The 18,357-nt window shown below is 43.6% G+C and overlaps 1 pseudogene; it reads left to right on the top strand.

Moving 5' to 3' along the window:
- The first annotated feature begins 16,623 nt into the window (after positions 1-16,623).
- The window catches only part of LOC122103556, a 28,603-nt pseudogene continuing 26,869 nt past the window's right edge, over positions 16,624-18,357 (top strand).

The following is an 18,357-nucleotide window of genomic DNA, read 5'->3' as shown; positions in this document are numbered from 1 at the left end:
TGGCTCACCTCTAAGCTAGTTAGTCCAGGGTCATTGTAGAGCCTAAACGATATTCTAATTTCCCACGCATAGTTTTCTTCAAATGGTTTTATAGGCATGGAGATCCTCTAGGATCCTGGTCCAAATAAACGGACTTATGATAGGCTTGTGCTCATGTTGCTCAAAACACATATGATATGGAAATGTATTATAGATTTTGGGACAATAAGAATAGCCATCCTAAGACAAGAAATTAGGAGATGAGCAAGGAAAGTGTCAGTTGACAGAGCTCATCCTGCATTAGTTCACTATCACAATCCAGATGAATCCAGACACTGAAGGCCAAGGTAGCTAACCCCTTAATGTCTGAATTTTTATTTATTTATTTATTTATTATTGGCTGAGTGGCTTGATTGGGCCTGGCTGCTGTCCCTCAGCTCTTCACCTCAAGGCTAGCGCTCTACCACTTAAGCCACAGCGCCACTTCCGTTTTCTGGTGATTTATTGGAGATAAGTATCTCATGGACTTTCCTGCCTGGGCTGGATTTGAACTGCGATCCTCAAATCTCAGCCTCCTGAGTAGCTAGATTATAGGCATGAGCCACTGGTTCCTGGCTAGATGTCAGTATTTTCAAGTGCGTTGGGAGGAGCAAGTACAGGCTAGTCCTTACAGTGGACATTGGAGGAGTGCTGGAGAGGTTTTAAGATATTGGTGTTAGCCCAGCTAGGTTTTATCAGTTAAAGTTGCCCAGAATTCCCCAGCTGGGAAAGCAAGGAAAGCCCATAGGATGCTCTTCTCTTATAGCTCTCTATGTAAGAAATGAGTTCAAGTCATAATGGAGAACAAAGGTGAATAAAACATGATGAAATAGGACCAGATGTGCCTGAAGAAACTGGATATGTTTGGCAGTCATTTGGAGAAATAATGTTGATAGAATAGTGGTAATAATAGTAGCAATTACCACAATTGTGATAGAATAAATGTAGATACAATGAACAGAGCTAAAACCCCCATCTCCTTTAATCCACAGGAGAGCTCTAGAAGCTATGTATTAGTTTCCCCATTTTATAGATAAGGAATTAAGTTTATGACACTAACTACAAAATCACTTGGTCACAAAGCTTGCCAAACACCAAGTGTGATCTAAAGTTACACTTTGGTGACCTTAGCTTCCTCCTTGTTCTGTAACTTCATGATTCAACATTCAACTTTAACATTAAAGTGAGTTTTTATTCAGAATTTTAAAAGCAATCCAATAATCATCAATAATATTCCCATGGCAACCGCACGTTGTCTTCTCCCTCCCAGTGTGCTTTACAACTTAATTATAAGCCCTAACTTTATCATTGACAGAATAATGAGGACATCTCTTAAAATAAATAAAACACTTTAGGTATAAATAGATATGGCTAAAGAAAACAAATTGAAAACGTAAAAAGCAGGAATAAATATGAGGCATTGGCATTTTGCCCTAAAAATATCTAATATAATTAGTGGCAAAGAGTAAAGCTGACTTCATACTATTGCAAGTAGATGTCAGAAAAATACTGCCTGTGAGGATTTCATTAAAGCTAAAATTGCTGCAAAAATTATGTATCTAGGGGCTGGGAAGGTGGCTCAGTGGTAGAGTGCTTGCCTTGCATGCATGAGGCCCTGGGTTCGATTCCTCAGCACCACATAAGCAGAAAAAGCTGGAAGTGGGGCTGAGGCTCAAGTGGTATAGTGCCAGCCTTCAGCTGAAGAACTGAGGGTCAGCATCCAGGCCCAGAGTTTAGGCCCCACAATCAACAAAAAATAAAATAAAATAAAATAAAATAAAAAAGTATGTATCGCAAGTGGCGCTGTGGCTCAAGTGGTAGAGCGCTCACCTTGAGCGGAAGAGTACAAGACAACGCCCAACCCCAGAGTTCAAGCCCCACGACTGACAAAAAAAAAAAAGTATGTATCTACATATCTGCTCTGTTAAAAGTTAAAAGAGCCTAATGTTCCACTGATAGGGAAGGAGGATGTATTGTCAGAGACATCAAGTTCAACTACAAGGCCATTGCTCTCTTGGGCAGATTTTCACTATTCCTTATAGTACCTCATCCTTTTCAGATTAGTGGTTAAAAGACCAGACTTCAATCCCAGCACAGCCTCTCTGAAGTTGTATGACTTTGGACAATCACTTCATCTCACTTGGATCAGCCATGCAACTTTGCAGGATGACCTATTGGATTATAACAGATTGCTGTGGTTAGAATGTGGCCCCAAAAATCCATGCATTAGTAATGATCCCTAAGGTTGAAAAATGGCACCTTTAAGAATGGATGCATGAGCCAGGCAGTGGTGGCTCACGCCTATAATCCTAGCTACTCAGAAGGCTGTGATCTGAGGATACCAATTCCAAACCAGCCAAGGCAGGAAAGTACATGAGACGCTTATCTCCAATAAACCACCAGAAAAACGGAAATGGTGCTGTGGCTCAAGTGGTAGAGTGCTTACCTTGAGCTGAAGAGCTCAGAGATAGCACCCAGGTTTGAACTCTGGTTCAAGCCCCACAACCAACAAAAAGAAAAAAAAAAGAATGGATTTATGTTATGGCAAGGAGTGGCTTTATTATCAGACCGCTCATACTCTCTGACCCTTTGCTGCTTTCTGCACAAACACCCTCACCAGATATGGCCTTCCAATACAGTCCTTCCTAGCCTGTAGAACTGTGTGTAATTTATCCAATCTATGATATTCTGCTGTAGAGCATAAAATAGACTAAGAAACTTGCAAAGGACTTGGAATAAATTATCTATGCACAGTAAATATTAATTTTAATTACTCAGATGCAGGACTGCCTCCCTTACCAGGTAACAAAACCCAGACTGACAACAGTTTAAAAAAATATATATCCCGGGCTGGGAAGGTGGCTCAGTAGTAGAGTGCTTGCTTTGCATGCATGAGACCTAGGTTCAATTCCTTAGCACCACATAAGCAGAAAAAGCCAGAAGTGGCACTGTGGCTCAAAGTGGTAGAGCACTGACCTTGAGCTGAAGAGCTGAGGGACAGCGCCCAGGCCCAGAGTTCAGGCCCCATGACTGACAAAATAAAATTTTTTATATATGTGTGTGTGTGTGTGTGTGTGTGTGTGTGTGTGTGTGTGTGTGTGTGTGTGTGTGTGTGTATATCTAATTAATGCAACTAAAACATCATCTTAAAAATTATGATTAAGCCAGGTGCTGGTGGCTCACCCTTGTAATCCTAACTACTCAGAGGCTGAGATCTGAGGATCATGGTTCAAAGCCAGCCTAGGCAGACTCTTATCTCCAATAAACCACTAGAAAACCAGAAGTGGCACTGTGGCTCAAGTGGTAGAGGGCTAGCCTTGAGCTGAGGAGCTGAGGGATAGTGCCCAGACCCAGAGTTCAAGCCCATGACCAACAAAAAAATTATTATTAAACTAAAATTTCATTTTTTGTGCCAGTTCTGGGCTTGAACTCAGGGCCTAGGCACTCTCCTTTAGCTTTTTTCCCCTCAAATCTAGTGCTGTATCACTTGAGCCACAGCTCCACTTCCCACTGTATTTTGGTGGTTCCTTTGTTCCTGTGGCTCAAGTGGTAGAATGCCAGCCTTGAGTGAAAAAGCCAAGCAAGAGTTCAAGCCCAGCACCAGCAGAAAGAAAGAAAAAAGGGAAGTGAAACTGTGGCTCAAAGTGTTAGAGTACTAGCCTTGAGCAAACATGCTCAGGGACAGACCTGGGCTGCAAGTTCAAGGCCCTCAACAAACAAATAAAATAGACTTCCCAGGCACTGGTGGTTCATGCCTGTAATCTTAGCTACTCTGGAGACTGAGATCTGAGGATTGCAGCTTGAAGCCAGCCCAGGTAGGAAAGTCTGTGAGACCCTTATCTCCAATTAACCACCAGAAAACAGGAAGTAGTGCTGTGGCTCAAGTGGTAGAGCGCTAGCCTTGAGCTGAAGAGCTTAGGGACAGTGCCCAGGCCCAGAGTTAAAGTCCCACAACCAACAACAACAACAAAAATCCTCTTGGAGGGCATAACTCCAATAACCAGAAGACTTTCCACCGGGTCCCACCACTCCCAACAGCACAAGGTCCTGGGAACTAAGACCTTTAACACAGGGGCTATGGAGGGGGGGGTACCTGTATCCAAACCATAGCATTATGTCAATGTTTGAAATATAAAAATCAAAACTACATAGTGTCCCTAGCTAGATATGAGACAAGATACATAAAAATGTTTGAAAAATCAAGTGGAGGGGGCTGGGAATGTGGCTTAGTGGTTGAGTGCTTGCCTAGCATGTATTTAGCTCTGGGCTCAATTCCTTGGTACCATATAAACCAAAACAAAAAATAATCATAAAATTATTTTTTTAAAGAAAAGGAAGTGGAGGGTACACTTATGCAGGAGATAGGGGTTGGAAGATGTAATTAAAGTATGATAGGCTCAGAAACTTCCTGTGTAGTGATTGTTTCCTTTCACAAATTCTTTGAGGCAAATAGGAAAAATATGAAGCATGGCCACAATATGGGGCTGGGGGTTGCTACATGAAAACCAAGCTCTGCTCCTCTCTGTATAAGCTTAGGTAAGACATTTAATAACCTCCTCCTTCCCATCCTCCTCCTCCTCCTCCTCCTCTTCCTCTTCCCTTCTCCTCCTCTTCCCTCACCCTCCTTTTCTCTTCTTTGCAGTACTAGGATTTGAACTCAGGGCCTTGAGCTTTAAAGATAATCAGAGTCAATGCATGTAAAGAGCTTGTTGAGAAGTGCCCAACACATAATAAATGCTTTTTTGACTTTAAACTGCCTTACTGAGACCAAATACCAAAACCAGACTGATCTAAAAATTGTTCTTTCAGACATCTAAAGTGGACCTGCATCACAAATACCATGAACTTGCTTGTGATATATTTCTGCTATGAAAAGTCCAAAAATAGTCATCTCTTTCCGTCAGATGGACGTTGTGGGACTTGTTAAACCAATCAGGTCATTGTGTGGCTGGACAGTTTTTCACCAAAGCTATATTCTTACATATGATTCATCCTTTTCTTTTCATTATCTGGGAGCATTGAGCAGGTGGATGCTTTGATTTGTGCGTGGGGGGTGGGTAGGTGTGAGTTTTAAAAAATAATAACAAAGCAGCAATCATAGCTCAAGCCAAAGGAAATTCAGTATTTACCAGGAATCAGCTCAGTCCACCCACAATATGTTGTCTAAGCTCCAAACAAAAACGCTTTCCTGGTTCAGCCTTTCTTCTGTCTCTGAACTCCTTTTGATTTTCTTTCTTTCTTTTCCTTTCAATTGCCTCTTCTTACCCAAAGAGTGCTTTTATGCCTCATTTCTCCACTCACAGTATTAGTGGCTTTCTCTCTCAGAAGCTCTCATTTTGGAGCTTTTCAGCATGTAAATCTGTCTGCATTTCTTTTAGACGCAGAGAATTTTTCTTTTAGTCCCTATTCCTTCTGTGTGTGTGTGTGTGTGTGTGTGTGTGTGTGTGTGTGTGTGTGTGTGTGTGTGTGTGTGATATTTTTGTCAAATCCTCACCAGCTGCCCTTTACATTTCCAAACAGCTTTTCATATAATACAGGGAGAAGCAATCCGTTCCAGGAACTAGCTTTTGTCTAAAATGCCTCATTATTGTTTGGAGACCATATTCTTTCCAATCTCTTAACTAAGTCATTTTCATTCAAATTATTTTTTAGCCAAGGTTTTTTTTTCCTTTTCTTTTTTTTTCTTCTTCAGTCTGCCAGCTGCTCCCCCCAAAGCCTCAAACTTCACCCCTTGTTCATTATTTTTAATGCCATTCTCTAGGAAATCTTAATTTAAAAAACATATAAAGCTTATTTATTTGCAATTTCATCCTGTAGCTCAAACCTGGATACTTCTGCTTGCTAGGCAAGCAGCTATACCATTGGACAATAGCCCCAGAACTAAGACTTCATTTCTTTGTCTTTTGTTCTTTTTGTGCTACTACTGAGGCTTGAACTCAGAGCTTTACTCTCCTCACTTAGCTCCTTTGCTCACAGCTGGTATTCTATCACTTGAGGCACACCTCCTGTTGCTTTTCCTTTTCTTTCTTTCTTTCTCTTCTTCTTCTTCTTCTTCTTCTTCTTCTTCTTCTTCTTCTTCTTCTTCTTCTTCTTCTTCTTCTTCTTCTTCTTCTTCTTCTTCTTCTTCTTCTTCTTCTTCTTCTTCTTCTTCTTCTTCTTCTTCTTCTTCTTCTTCTTCTTCTTCTTCTTCTTCTTCTTCTTCTTTCTTCTTCTTGTTACTATTGGTTGGCCATGGGGCTTGAACTCTGGGCCTGAAAACTGTCCCTCAGCTCTTCAGCTCAAGGCTAGCACTCTACCACTAGAGCCACAGCGCCACTTCCAGTTTTCTGGTGGTTAATTGGAGATAAGAGTCTCACAGACTTTCCTGCCTGGGCTGGCTTTGAACCAAGATCCTCAGATCTTCCTGAGTAGCTAGGATTACATTAATGAGACGCCGGGGCCCGGCTTGTTTTTTTTTGTTTGTTTGTTTCTTTCTTATTTATTTATTTATATTCTTCATTCCTTCCCTTTTCCAGAAATTAGTTTATTTTGCATTTTTGGACTTTTTTTTTTGTTCTAATACTGGGACTTGAACTCTAGGCCTGGGATGCTGTCCCTTAGCTCTTCTTTTCCATTCAAGCCTGATGCTCTATGGCTTGAGCCAGAGCTTCACTTCCAACTTTATGGTAGTTAATTGGAATTAAGAATCTCATGGACCTTCCTGCCCAGGTTGGCTTCAAACTGATCCTCAAATCTTAGTTTCCTGAGTAGCTAGGATTACAGGCATGAACAACTGGTAACTAACTACCTTCTTGGATTTATTGTAACTCTTTCCATTCAAGTATTTACTCCAATTTCAAAATTACAGTTAAAAGTGATAGGACTCAGATTGTGGTTTGGTGTACCACATGTACTTAGCATGTACAAGGCCCTGGGTTTAACTCTAAGCTGTCTTGGGAATGTATTAATTAAATAAAATAAATAAAATTTAAAAGTAGGATAGTGAATTGGAATGCTAGGGCACATGTTGGCTTGAACTATGTCAGTACTTGCAGCTGGTTGATGATTCCATAGTACCCAGGTTGGGCCTTCAGACCAAAGAATGGAAAGGCAGGACACATAGACACAGATGTTCCAAACCATCCAAAGCAGTGGAAGGAAACACACCCCAAGCTGAAATACTGAAGCAGTGCTGAGCATGAGTCATGCTCATCACTCTTTACCTCCTTTTAACACATTCCTAAAAATGTATCTCTTAGAGCTCTGCACCTGATTTTCACCCCTGACCCTCCTTTCTTTAGCTTTCTGATTCAGGGTCTCAATATGAAGCTATGGATGGCCTTCATTTCACTATAAAGCCCAGGCGATAGCCTTGAACTCATGACTCTCATGCCTTGGCCTACCAGGTGCTAGGATCACAGGCTTGTGCCACCATACCTGGCTAATGGTTGTTTATTGATCAGCCTTACATGGGCTTACTCCCTTCTTAGACTACTCTGAATGATCTGTATCTTCTCCAGGCACAGGGTGAGCTGGAGACTCGGGTGGACCTCCCTCTCTTAGCGGCTTACATTGTGGTTCTTTCTGACCTCTGAACCTTGATGGAGTCCAACCTCCAATAAACCCGCTTGCCTCCAGCTGCCCTCCTAGCAGGGACACCATCTGCTCCTCTCTTCTAGCTCTCTCTAGCTAAGACAGCTCACTTTGGAGGTAGTGAGGACAGGGAAGGCAGGTGGGCTGTAGGGCCAACAGGGGACTGATATGTGGGTAGAGAGCAGCGGGGCTCTCCTGAGAGGTACTGAGCTGAAAGAATGAGCCACAGCTAATGGGGCAGTGTAGAGCTGGCACCTGTGGCCTAGATCCTATTTCCCTTCTTTAACACGCTCTGGGTAGAGGACAGAGATGTCACCCACTGGACACTGCAGGCTTAGGTCATCCCCTTCTCTCAGTGCGCTTTCCTCGCCTGCAGATTGAGAACATGGATACCATTTTTCATCTCTCTTGGAGCTAGAAGTGCTTGAGCAAGGCTGAGCTAGAATGTGGGAACTTGGGAAGAGCCTCTGTGGCCATATTATATCTAGCAGAATAAATCTAGGGCTCATGAGCTCAATCCTGGTTCAAACAAACAATATGATCTAGAACTGAAATACCCTCTACCTGTCCACATACCATGTGAGCCCATCCGCCTGCCAGGGTCCATTCTGGATCTGTGGGTAAAAGGAGGCAGGGAGCACCCCAGACTTGTTGCTTCATTGTAGAGGGATAGCATCCCCCATTCTGCAGGCGATGGGGAGTTGGGGTGGGGGAGGTAAGGGCACCTGAACAATGCATTTGAGGTCACGGTGTCTGTTTGTGGAAGAGCGGGACATGGAAACCAGGAGCAATTGTATGATCCTGACCTCAGGAAGAAATCAGGGACCAGGGACAGAGGATTTCAGGAGTCATGTTACTGTTGCCAGCCTCTAAACTGGTTTTAAATTCACAGAAAACACAACATTGTTGTTTCTCCTGCTTTGGAAAAACTCAGGGATGGTAATGAGAGGGCTCAACGCAAGCCTCCATGAGCTTCTGGCAAGCGCTTGCTGGCTTGTGTATGTCTTAATTTTCCAGGTGGCCTTGGTGACAGTTGGCAAGAGGGACGCTTATGTAACCGCCTTGCTGGGGATTGTTGTAAGCACAGACAGAAAAGCAAGTGTGGGAAGAGCCATCCCCAGCAGAGGGTGAGGAATTCATGGATATCTTTTGAAACCTCCTTGGCAGGCAAGCATATGGACTTGTGGTGCCTGCTGATCCTGAAGTAGCTGTGGCCTCAGAAACAATAGGAAGGCAAAGCCAGCCACAGACCAAGTGCTCCCAGAAGTCAGCATCCTCCTCTAAGTTGGTCCCAAAACTGCTTGTTAAGGCCAAGCTAGTCACGATGGTCTAAATGCCTGTGTCCATACCCAACTCCTATGCTAAAATCTTAACCCTCATGATAATGGCATTAAGAGGTGATCAGAGCTTGAGGATGGAGTCCTCAGAACTGAGATTAGTGCCCTTCTGAAGGAGGCTGCAGTGTGTTTTTTGGCGGCTACTTGATCTGTGATGGCAGTGAAAAGGCACATTGATGAAGCAGGAGACCAGCCCTTGCTAGACACCAAATGTGCCAGCATATTTGTTGTTTGTTTTGTTTTTGTCAGTCCTTGGGCTTGAACTCAGAGCCTAAGCACTGTCCCTGAGCTCTTTTACTCAAGGCTCATGCTCTACCACTTGAGCCTCAGCTCTACTTCTGGTTTTTTAGTGATTAACTGGAGATAAGAGTCTCAGTGACTTTTTTTTTTTTTTTGCCTAGGCTGGCTTTGAATCTTGATCCTCAGATCTCAGCCTCCTGAGTAGCTAGGATTACAGGTGTGAGCTCCCAGTGCCAGGCACCTACACATTTCTCCATCTTGGATTTCCAGCCTCCAAAACTGTGAACAATAAATCAAATTGTCCATGAGCCACCCAGTATATGGGCTTTTGTTATAGCAGCCCAAAGAGTCTTCAAGGGTAGTTTCTTTTTTTTTTTCTTTTTCCTTTTCTTTTTTTTTTTTTTTGTCGGTTGTGAGGCTTGAACTCTGGGCCTGGGCACTGTCCTTACACTCTTCAGCTCAAGGCAAGAGCTCTACCACTTAAGCCACAGCACCACTTCCTTTTTGCTTATGTGGTGCTGAGGAATCGAACCCAGGGCCTCAGGCATGCTAGGCAAGCGCTCTACTACTGAGCCACCTTCCCAGCTCAGCACCACTTCCTTCAAGAGTAGTTTCATAGGTGAAAGTTGTCTTTTTGTGCATAGGTGGGGAAGGAGAAATGATAGAGCAAGTTAAGAAGCCTGGAAAGGAGGCTGGAAGCCACGCAGTGTAACTAGTCATGGACAGCTCTTTGTCACTTGGTCTTTGGCTATGGAGAGTTTAAGCAGGAGAGGAGATACAAAGTTTCAAGGTACCATAAACCAACTCTATGACTCTGTTAGCCAGCAATTTGTTACTGTTACAAACACCCAAGAGAATCTTAGGAGTCAAGGCTTATTTTGGATCAAGATTTCACAAGTTTTAACCCATAGTCTCTTGGTCTGTAACTTTGACTCTCTGGTGGTTCAATCATCATGGTAGGAGCATATTGTGGAGGAATCTACCTGGCTCAGAGCAGCAGAGAAGCAAAAAGATTGGAAGAACAGAGTCCTAATATACCCTCAATGACCTAACTTCTTCTCATTAGGATCTACCTCTAAAAGATTGTCCACCTCCAATAGCACAGTCTAGAGACTGAACTTTTGGCATATGGCAACATGGGCTATACTTATGGGTGACATTTATCCAAATCTTAGTTGTGACTTTATGCCTGAGTTTCTCCACAGTAAGGAGGACCTGCTGCCCCAAGGAAGAGATAATGTGTTATGTGCAGTGCCCAGCACAGTGCTCTGGGTCAAAGCCATGGTTTGTTTCTTTTTCTTTTTTTTTTTCACATCCATGGTTCCTGATTAGCCTAATTATGGGGAAGGATAACCAGAAAGGCAAATAGAAATCATGTTTCACATCTCTCTTCCAGTGCTTTGCACATGTCAGCTACAAAATGTCACAGGCAATCAGACTCACAAGGTCACATTGTCAGTGCTGACCCTGTTCTAGGGATGGGAGATTAAGGTATTGAGCACATTTACTGAGCTCTGCTGTGCATATGTGCTATGAGCTATGAGGGTGTAACGGTGGTAGATTCCTCAGGAAGCTTTTAATCTGATTGGGGGAAAAAATCCCATGAATGACAAGACCATTGGGCCACCATTGGCCCAAAAACTCACTGGCATGGCTATATATTTGTTCCCCTATTTTATTTCTGCATGTCTGTGAGTCTGGCCGGCTCAGCCCCTTGTGGGGGTGTGGGAAAGAACAATTATATAGGGATGAAATCACTCTTAAAAGTGTTTCTGAGGCAGGAGCATTGTCTCCAGGAAAATGAGGCCGTACCAGATGGCAGGAAACAGCAGAACTGATCTGGGGGTTGGCATATCTCTGCTGAAGAAGCTAAAAGAACTTTGCTTCCCAAGCTGGATTTGAACCAAGTGAGATCCTCAGATCTGAGCCTCCCGAATAGCTAGGATTACAGGTGTGAGCCACTGGCGCCCAGCAAGGGATTCCTTAAAAAAAAGAAAAGAGGGCTGGGAAGGTGGCTCACTGGTAGAGCACTTGCCTTGCATGCTCGAGGCCCTGGGTTCGATTCCTCAGCACCACATAAGCAAAAAGGAAAAAGCCGGAAGTGGCGCTGTGGCTCAAGTGGTAGAGCGCTAGCCTTGAGCTGAAGAGCTGAGGGACAGCGCCCAGGCCCAGAGTTCAGGCCCCATGACCAGACCCAAAAAAAAAAAAAAAAAGAAAAGAAAAGAAAAGGAAAAAGGCTGTCCTCCAATCCTATTTTAGTCTCCTGAACTTTCTGGAAAGAAAAAAATTATTTATTAATGGTCATCTCAAAGGGAAAATGTATATGATTTCCAAAATTAATTGCATTTATGCATCTACTGGAGCGCCCAAAGTGCACAAATTGTTATACACAGCTCTTTACCTGAGTCATTGCTGGCAAGAGCATCATGAGGCAAACCTGGGAACAGTGTTCGGTGGGAGGTGGCCGGGTAGAGAGAAGGAGCACTCCTGACAATTTCATCTTGCTCCCTCCCAGGCTGATGAGTGCAATTTTGCTTGAGTATGGAGCAGATGGATCTTTGCTTTTGTACACGTTCCTCTACTCTTGTTTCATCAGAGCCTGAACAAGCAATAAGCAGCACAGCATCACCCTAAGAAGCCACTGGAAAAGGACACAACCCTCCACTCTCTGTCCCTGGTTACTGTGGTAGCTGTGTTTGTTTCCTTGGTAACAGGCACCTTGGTGAAGCCCCAATGGGCAGGCATAAACCCCCATTGCAGGTTGATCAAAAGCCTAAAGACCCAGAAAGGACCTTGAGGGGTAATTTCCCAGCATTCACTGCTCCAATCAGAAATCTAAGTACAGCTCCCACAGGTGAGTTTATAGTCTAAATAAACAGACAAAGACAAGGGATGGAAGATTAGAAATAATGGTCAAGGGCAAGGTTTGGCCTTTCTCCCTGGAATTAAAATGAAGCCATTGGATTCCTAGATAATTTCCCCAAAGGTTGATTAAAATAAAATTCTAGCTTATAAGACAGGAAAATGAAGTCCGACGTGCAAAGGGATGAAGGGAGAGGGAGAGAGAGGGAGACAAAGAGAGATTGATGGGTGATTATAGGCAAAATAAGACTGAGAAAAATAGCTCCAAATACAAAGACTATTAATAGCATATACATTCAATGCATTTCATCCTTCCTTTCTTCTTTTCTTCCCCCGGTACTGGGAATGAACATGGGGCCTCCTGCATGCTAAGCAAGCTTCCTGAGCTATACTGCAGACCTCAACTTGAATTTGACAAGCACTTCCTGAGTGTGATATTTGAAATAGAAAGCTAACACATACTACTAGGAGAAAAAAAAAAAAAAGCAATACAATTTCCATGAGTGAGAAAACTCCAATAGTCCTTGTAGAGAAATTCTGCCATAAGGCCAGATGTGAATTCTAGCCAACAACCCACCTGAGGCTCATGCCTCATGGAAACAGTAAGTTCCTTTGGCCTCCCAGACTTCCCAGTGGGGCTCTAGCCATGGAGGTGTAGCCAAGGCCCTGTCTCAGTGCCTTCCCTGAGCAGAACCAAGAACACAACACAAAAGGAGCATTGCGCATGGCCACCCTTTGCAGTGCTTTGTTGCCAGTGACAGCAGCTGGACCAGGTGTCTCAGAATCATTTCTCTGTGAGGCGATTCTTTTCCCAATTCTGTACAGGGTGTTCTGAGTACCAGGAGGGCAGCACTCGCAGGCAATGGAAAATTGAGACTCATCCCTTCTGCTTATTGATAAACAGTCCAGTCAAAGTCAAGTTTCAAGTGCAAGTCCTGGGTCATGTTCTTCAGTTTTGCTTCCCCCACAGTGCAAACAGCTACAATGAGGCTGAGAAACGTCATGGCTACCCTTGCTCTCTAAAGGCTTGCTTTTCCCTGGATGGTATCAGGCTCTGATACCATCAGAGCGAGCTGTACCAGAAGGACATGCCCAGCATACATCTTCCTGACACTGTGGCCTTGAATGTATCTGGCTGGGTTTTGGCATTTACCCTAAGTACACTAGCCCAGGAGCTAGAGGTTTTGCTAGGTTGGAAGGAGCTGCTACAGGAGGAGAAAGTCCCGAGAGCTGCAGAGAGAAAATGTCACAGACATCTAGATCTCCGAAAGCACAGCTATAAAACCTGGTCCTTCTCACTCACTCACTCATTCATTCCTTTCCTAACCTTCCTATGCCCTTGCAGGCCTGAGAGGCTGAGGAATGCATTCAGCTTAGTTTCTAAGACAACCACACTGTCCAGGAAAAAGAAGACATTCAAGGGTCTGTTATGGTTTTTATCTAGTGTGTGTGTGTGTGTGTGTGTGTGTGTGTGTGTGTGTGTGTGTGTGTGTGTGTGTGTGTGTGTGTGTGTGTGTGTGTGTACTGATACTGGGGGCTTAAACTTAGGGCCTCTTGCTTAGCTTTTCTTTTTCTTTTTCTTTTTTTTTGGGGGGGGGTCCGGTCGTGGGGCCTGAACTCTGGGCCTGGGCGCTGTCCCTCAGTTCTTCAGCTCAAGGCTAGTGCTCTACCACTTGAGCCACAGTGCCACTTCCGGCTTTTTTTCTTTTTGCTTATGTGGTGCTGAGGAATCGAACCCAGGGCCTCAGGCATGCAAGGCAAGCACTCTATCACTGAGCCACCTTCCCAGCCCTTGCTTAGCTTTTCTGATAGCACTTTACCACTTGAGCTACACTTCCACTTCTGGCTTTATTTTCCTGGTTAATTGGAAATAAGTCTCTCAGATGTGTCTGTCCAGGCTGGCTTTGAACCTCAGTCCTCAGATCTCAGCCTCTTGAGTAGCTAGTATTACAGGTGTGTGCTACCAGTGCATGGTGTGTTTTTATCGTGTGTGTGTGTGTGTGTGTGTGTGTGTGTGTGTGTGTGTGTGTATGGAGAGACAGAGACAGAGACAGAGAACTAGAATTTGAACTCAAGGCCCTGGGCTTTCACTTGGCTTTCAGTTTGTACTGTATCACTGGAGCCCTGACCATAGTCTAGAATTTACTAGCTAATTGAAGATAGAGTCTCTTGGGCTTTTTTTCCTAGGTCAGTCTAGAATTGGGATCCTCTAGACTAGAGGATCTAATTGCTAAGATTTCAAGCATGACCACCCACATCACCACACACACCTAATTGGCATCTGATTTTCTAATGTCTTCTTCCCCTCCAGTATAGGGGTTGAACCCAGGGCCTTGTACAGGTTAGGCCATGCTCTATCATTCAACCACATTCCCAGTCCTAATAAGTTTTTTAATGTATTATTTTTTAATTGTCTAGATCATCAACAATATCACCAACAGTCCATGGACAATGGTGTGTTTATCTCATGTTTTTACTCTTGTTTGTTTTTAGCAAGTATCAGGACTTGAACTCAAGGCTGGTGCTCTTGCTTAGCTTTCTTGTTCATAGCTAACACTCTAATATTGAGACATGTATCCAGATTGACATGTTGCTGGGAAATTTGGAGATGCAGTCACATGGACTTTTTTTGCCTGGGCTAGCATTGAACCTCCATGCTCTGGTTCTCAGTCCCATGTGTAGCTAGAATTACAGGTGTAAGTTACTGGTGCCCAGCATACTTTTACTATTTCTGGTATTACTTTTTCTTGTTCTCCTTTATAGGCTGGGACCTCCAGAATAAAGGTGTGGATTGCTTTAGGAACTGGAGTGTTGTACTTGGTTTGGTGGGAATATATGTTATGGTAAAGGCTTGGCTGATAAACTATATTTGTTACTGGTTTTTGGTTGTGCACTATAGGTAAGGCAATTTCGGTCTCTAGTTACTGATGGACTTGTTTGGAACTTTTCTTTCCTTTTTTTCTTTTTCTTTCTTTCTTTTTTTTTTTTTTTGGTCAGTCGTGGGACTTGAACTCTAGGTCTGGGCACTGTCCCTGAGCTCTTTAGCTCAAAGCAAGAGCTCTACCACTTGAGCCACAGCACCAATTCCAGTTTTCTAGTGGTTAATTGGAGATAAGAGTCTCACAGACTTTCCTGCCTAGGCTGGCTTTGAACCACAATCCTCAGATCTCAGCCTCCTGAGTAGCTAGGATTACAAGCCTTGTTTTGGAACTTTTCTAATTAATATCATTCATTGGTGAAAGTTTCACTGCTCTTCAATAATCAGTCTTTAGGAAATGCAAATGCCTTTCCATTCTGAACTGGGTGAAAAAGTGTTTTGTTCTCAAAACCCCTGAAGCTAGCCTGAGGGTGAATCTGGGAGAGGTTAGAAGGCCCTTTAAGAGACCCTGGAAGGAACATCACCTCTGCCGCTTCTGTGTAAAACCTTACCATGAAACTGGATAGAAGTGGTGCTGTGGCTCAAGTGGTAGAGCGCTCACCTTGAGCTGAGGGACAGTGCCCAGGCCCAGAGTTCAAGCCCATGACCAAAAAGAAAGAAAGAAAGAAAGAAAGAAACTGGATAGAAGGAGGATGCCTCCCTGGCACAAGGGAGGTGCTGAACTGTTTCTTACTCTCAGTCCCTGTGGCTGTGATTCTCTGAGACTTAAGGGATAGCATTGGAAGCCACTGACACCTGTAATCCTAGCTACTCATGAGGCTGAGAGCTAAGGATCTCGGTTCGAAGCCAGCCTGGACAGGAAAGTCTGTGAGACTCTTATCTCACAATTAACCACCTGAAAACCAGAGGTGGTGCTGTGGCTCAAGTAGTAGAGCACTTGCCTTGTGCTGAATTGCTCAGGAACAGTGCCCAGGCCCAGAGTTCAAGCCCCACAACCAGAAAAAACAAAAAGGGATAGCATGCTGAAGGCTAATAATTAACCCCCAAATTCTTATTTGGGGTACAATTTACTTTAATGTTGTTAAAGGGCTCTTTTTGTAAAGAAGCATGTGTGCATGTCTATGTGTGGTACATGTACACAAATGTGTGTTTAAACCATGAAGAATACAATATGGCATGCTATCACTGGCTGTAGAAAAACTGGGAAAGCTAGATTTAGCAACTTGAGCCTGGAGGATCACCAATAATGGCTGACTGTCCACTGATGCCTTCTGTTGGCCAGCCGTGAGTTCCATTCATACATGTTCTTTCTGGATAATAAACAAAGTTTCCTTTGGCAAGAAAACTAATTTCTTCATTGCTCCATTTGGAATAATAATCACATCTTCCTCACAGGGAGGTCTCTGTGAGGATGGATTGAATTAACGTAGGAAAGTACTTAGCACTATGCCTGGAAAATAGTATGTATGTTTGCTAACATTTAACAATTGTTAGCAGTGGAGATGGTGATGAAGAAGATGACGGTGTCATGATGGTGATAAAGTAATTGATAATGCTGATAATGGTGATGATGGCAATGATAACAACCATTATGATGATAGTATGCTGATCATGGGAACAATGATCATGATAGTACTGGTGCTGGTGGTGCTGATGCTGGTGGTGATGACATGATAGTGGTCATGGTAGTGGTGGTGATGATGAACCATAGTGATGATGATGGTGGTGGTGATGAAGGTGATGATGGAGATGGTGGTGGTGGTGATGATGTTGCTAAGGGTGTTAATGATGGTGGTGGTGATGGTGATGTTGCTGGTGATGATAGTGATGATGGTGACAATGATGATGATGGTAGTGGAAATGATGATGTGGATAATGATGGCGGTGTGATGGTGGTGTTGGCTGTGATAGTGATGGTAGTGACTATTATTAACCTCTCTGGATCTATTTATACATCAGGAAAAGAAGACATGTTGTTTAGTTTCTAAGGCCTATTCTGAGTAAGTGTCAATAAAATCTTTATCCAGGACCACATATGAGCAGGGAGCTGGTACCCCTCTTCCAACCTGAGTTTAACTTTTGTAGCTTAGTCCACGAAACAAGTAGTTCAGGCCTGACTTCTACCATGATATGTGGCCCTGCAGTCTCCGCCAAATGACTGTGGTTTTCACTGAGCCATATCACAATAGAGCGTGCCTGTTTGTACTTGTGGACCCAGAGACTTACAGAATAGTGGCCAGGAACCTCCCATCTTTCTAGGGGAGAACAGAAACTCTCCATATAACTGTGGATAAAGCCCCACCTTCCTGGAAACCTGTTCACTTAGGTTCACTTTTAGAAGACTTGAAGCTTGTCTTTTTCAGAGACAAAAATTCTTGCAAATATCCTTTCTCCTCTAGGAAGCAGTGGGTCTCTTGGAATTTACATGACAATGCTGTACTAGTCTAGAATGTTCTCCCTAGAATCCCTCCAGTAATGCTACTAAGTGCCAGAAGGGTGTGTATGTGTGAGTGTGTGTGTGAAAGAGAGAAAGAGGCAGGCAGACAGACAGACAGAGACAGACGGACAGAGACAGAGAATGATCTTAACTCTGGTCAGCACCCATCACAGGACAGCTAGTGATGTTGAGCACTGTCCTCTTGCCTGTCCCAGTGTGGGAGGCCTTCCATAGTCACCGCTTATTCCCCATCTGCCATGTCCAGCTCCACCAATGACCTTGCATTCCACTGAAGAGGGAAGCGACAGCCCACGAGACTGAGCCATGCACATAAAATGAAAATGGCAGGGTTTCTGGGAAGGAAAAAATTCCACAAGAACTATGGCTGATTGCTGACCTTACCTCTCCATCTGCAGCCTGAGAGCATCTCCTGGTGGAGCAGGTGAGCCTTGAAATGAAGACTTGCAGGAACGAAAATAGAAGAACAGGACAGAGGAACATCATCTCTCAAGAGCATAGCGGCTGCTGGTACATGTGCTAGCCTCACTTCATTTGAGATGGTTATTACTGCCATTCAAAGTATCCTTTCCTTCTCCTCCTCCCCATACTCTCCTTCCACAGGAGCCTAAGGGACAGGAGTGCTGGGCAGGTGAGGACCAAGTTCTGACAGAGACAGGATCAGTTTGGCTCTTGAAGCATCTTCTTCCTGTTTGGCCATTCTGAGATGCTGAGGAAAACTCCATTCTGTTGGGGACCAGCAACCTATCTAAGCAAAAAGCCATTAGCAAGATGTCATTCCTCTCTGTTCAGATGTCCTTAATTAGTTAAATCCAGGTAGATAGATAGGTAGCTAGGTAGGTAGATGATAGATAGATAGATAGATAGATAGATAGATAGATAGATAGATAGATAGATAGATAGAAAAAACATAGCTTTATTTTTAAAGCCTCAATTTAAAGTACTTAGTGCAAATAGTAAGCATTATTTTCTTAGACTCAGCCAGGCAGGTTTTT

This window comes from Dipodomys spectabilis, unplaced genomic scaffold (assembly GCF_019054845.1).
Source record: "Dipodomys spectabilis isolate Male_0828 unplaced genomic scaffold, ASM1905484v1 ptg000018l, whole genome shotgun sequence".
Classification (NCBI taxonomy): domain Eukaryota; kingdom Metazoa; phylum Chordata; class Mammalia; order Rodentia; family Heteromyidae; genus Dipodomys; species Dipodomys spectabilis.
Note: the sequence above shows the minus strand (reverse complement) of the source record. Positions and strands in the feature narration are given on the sequence as shown.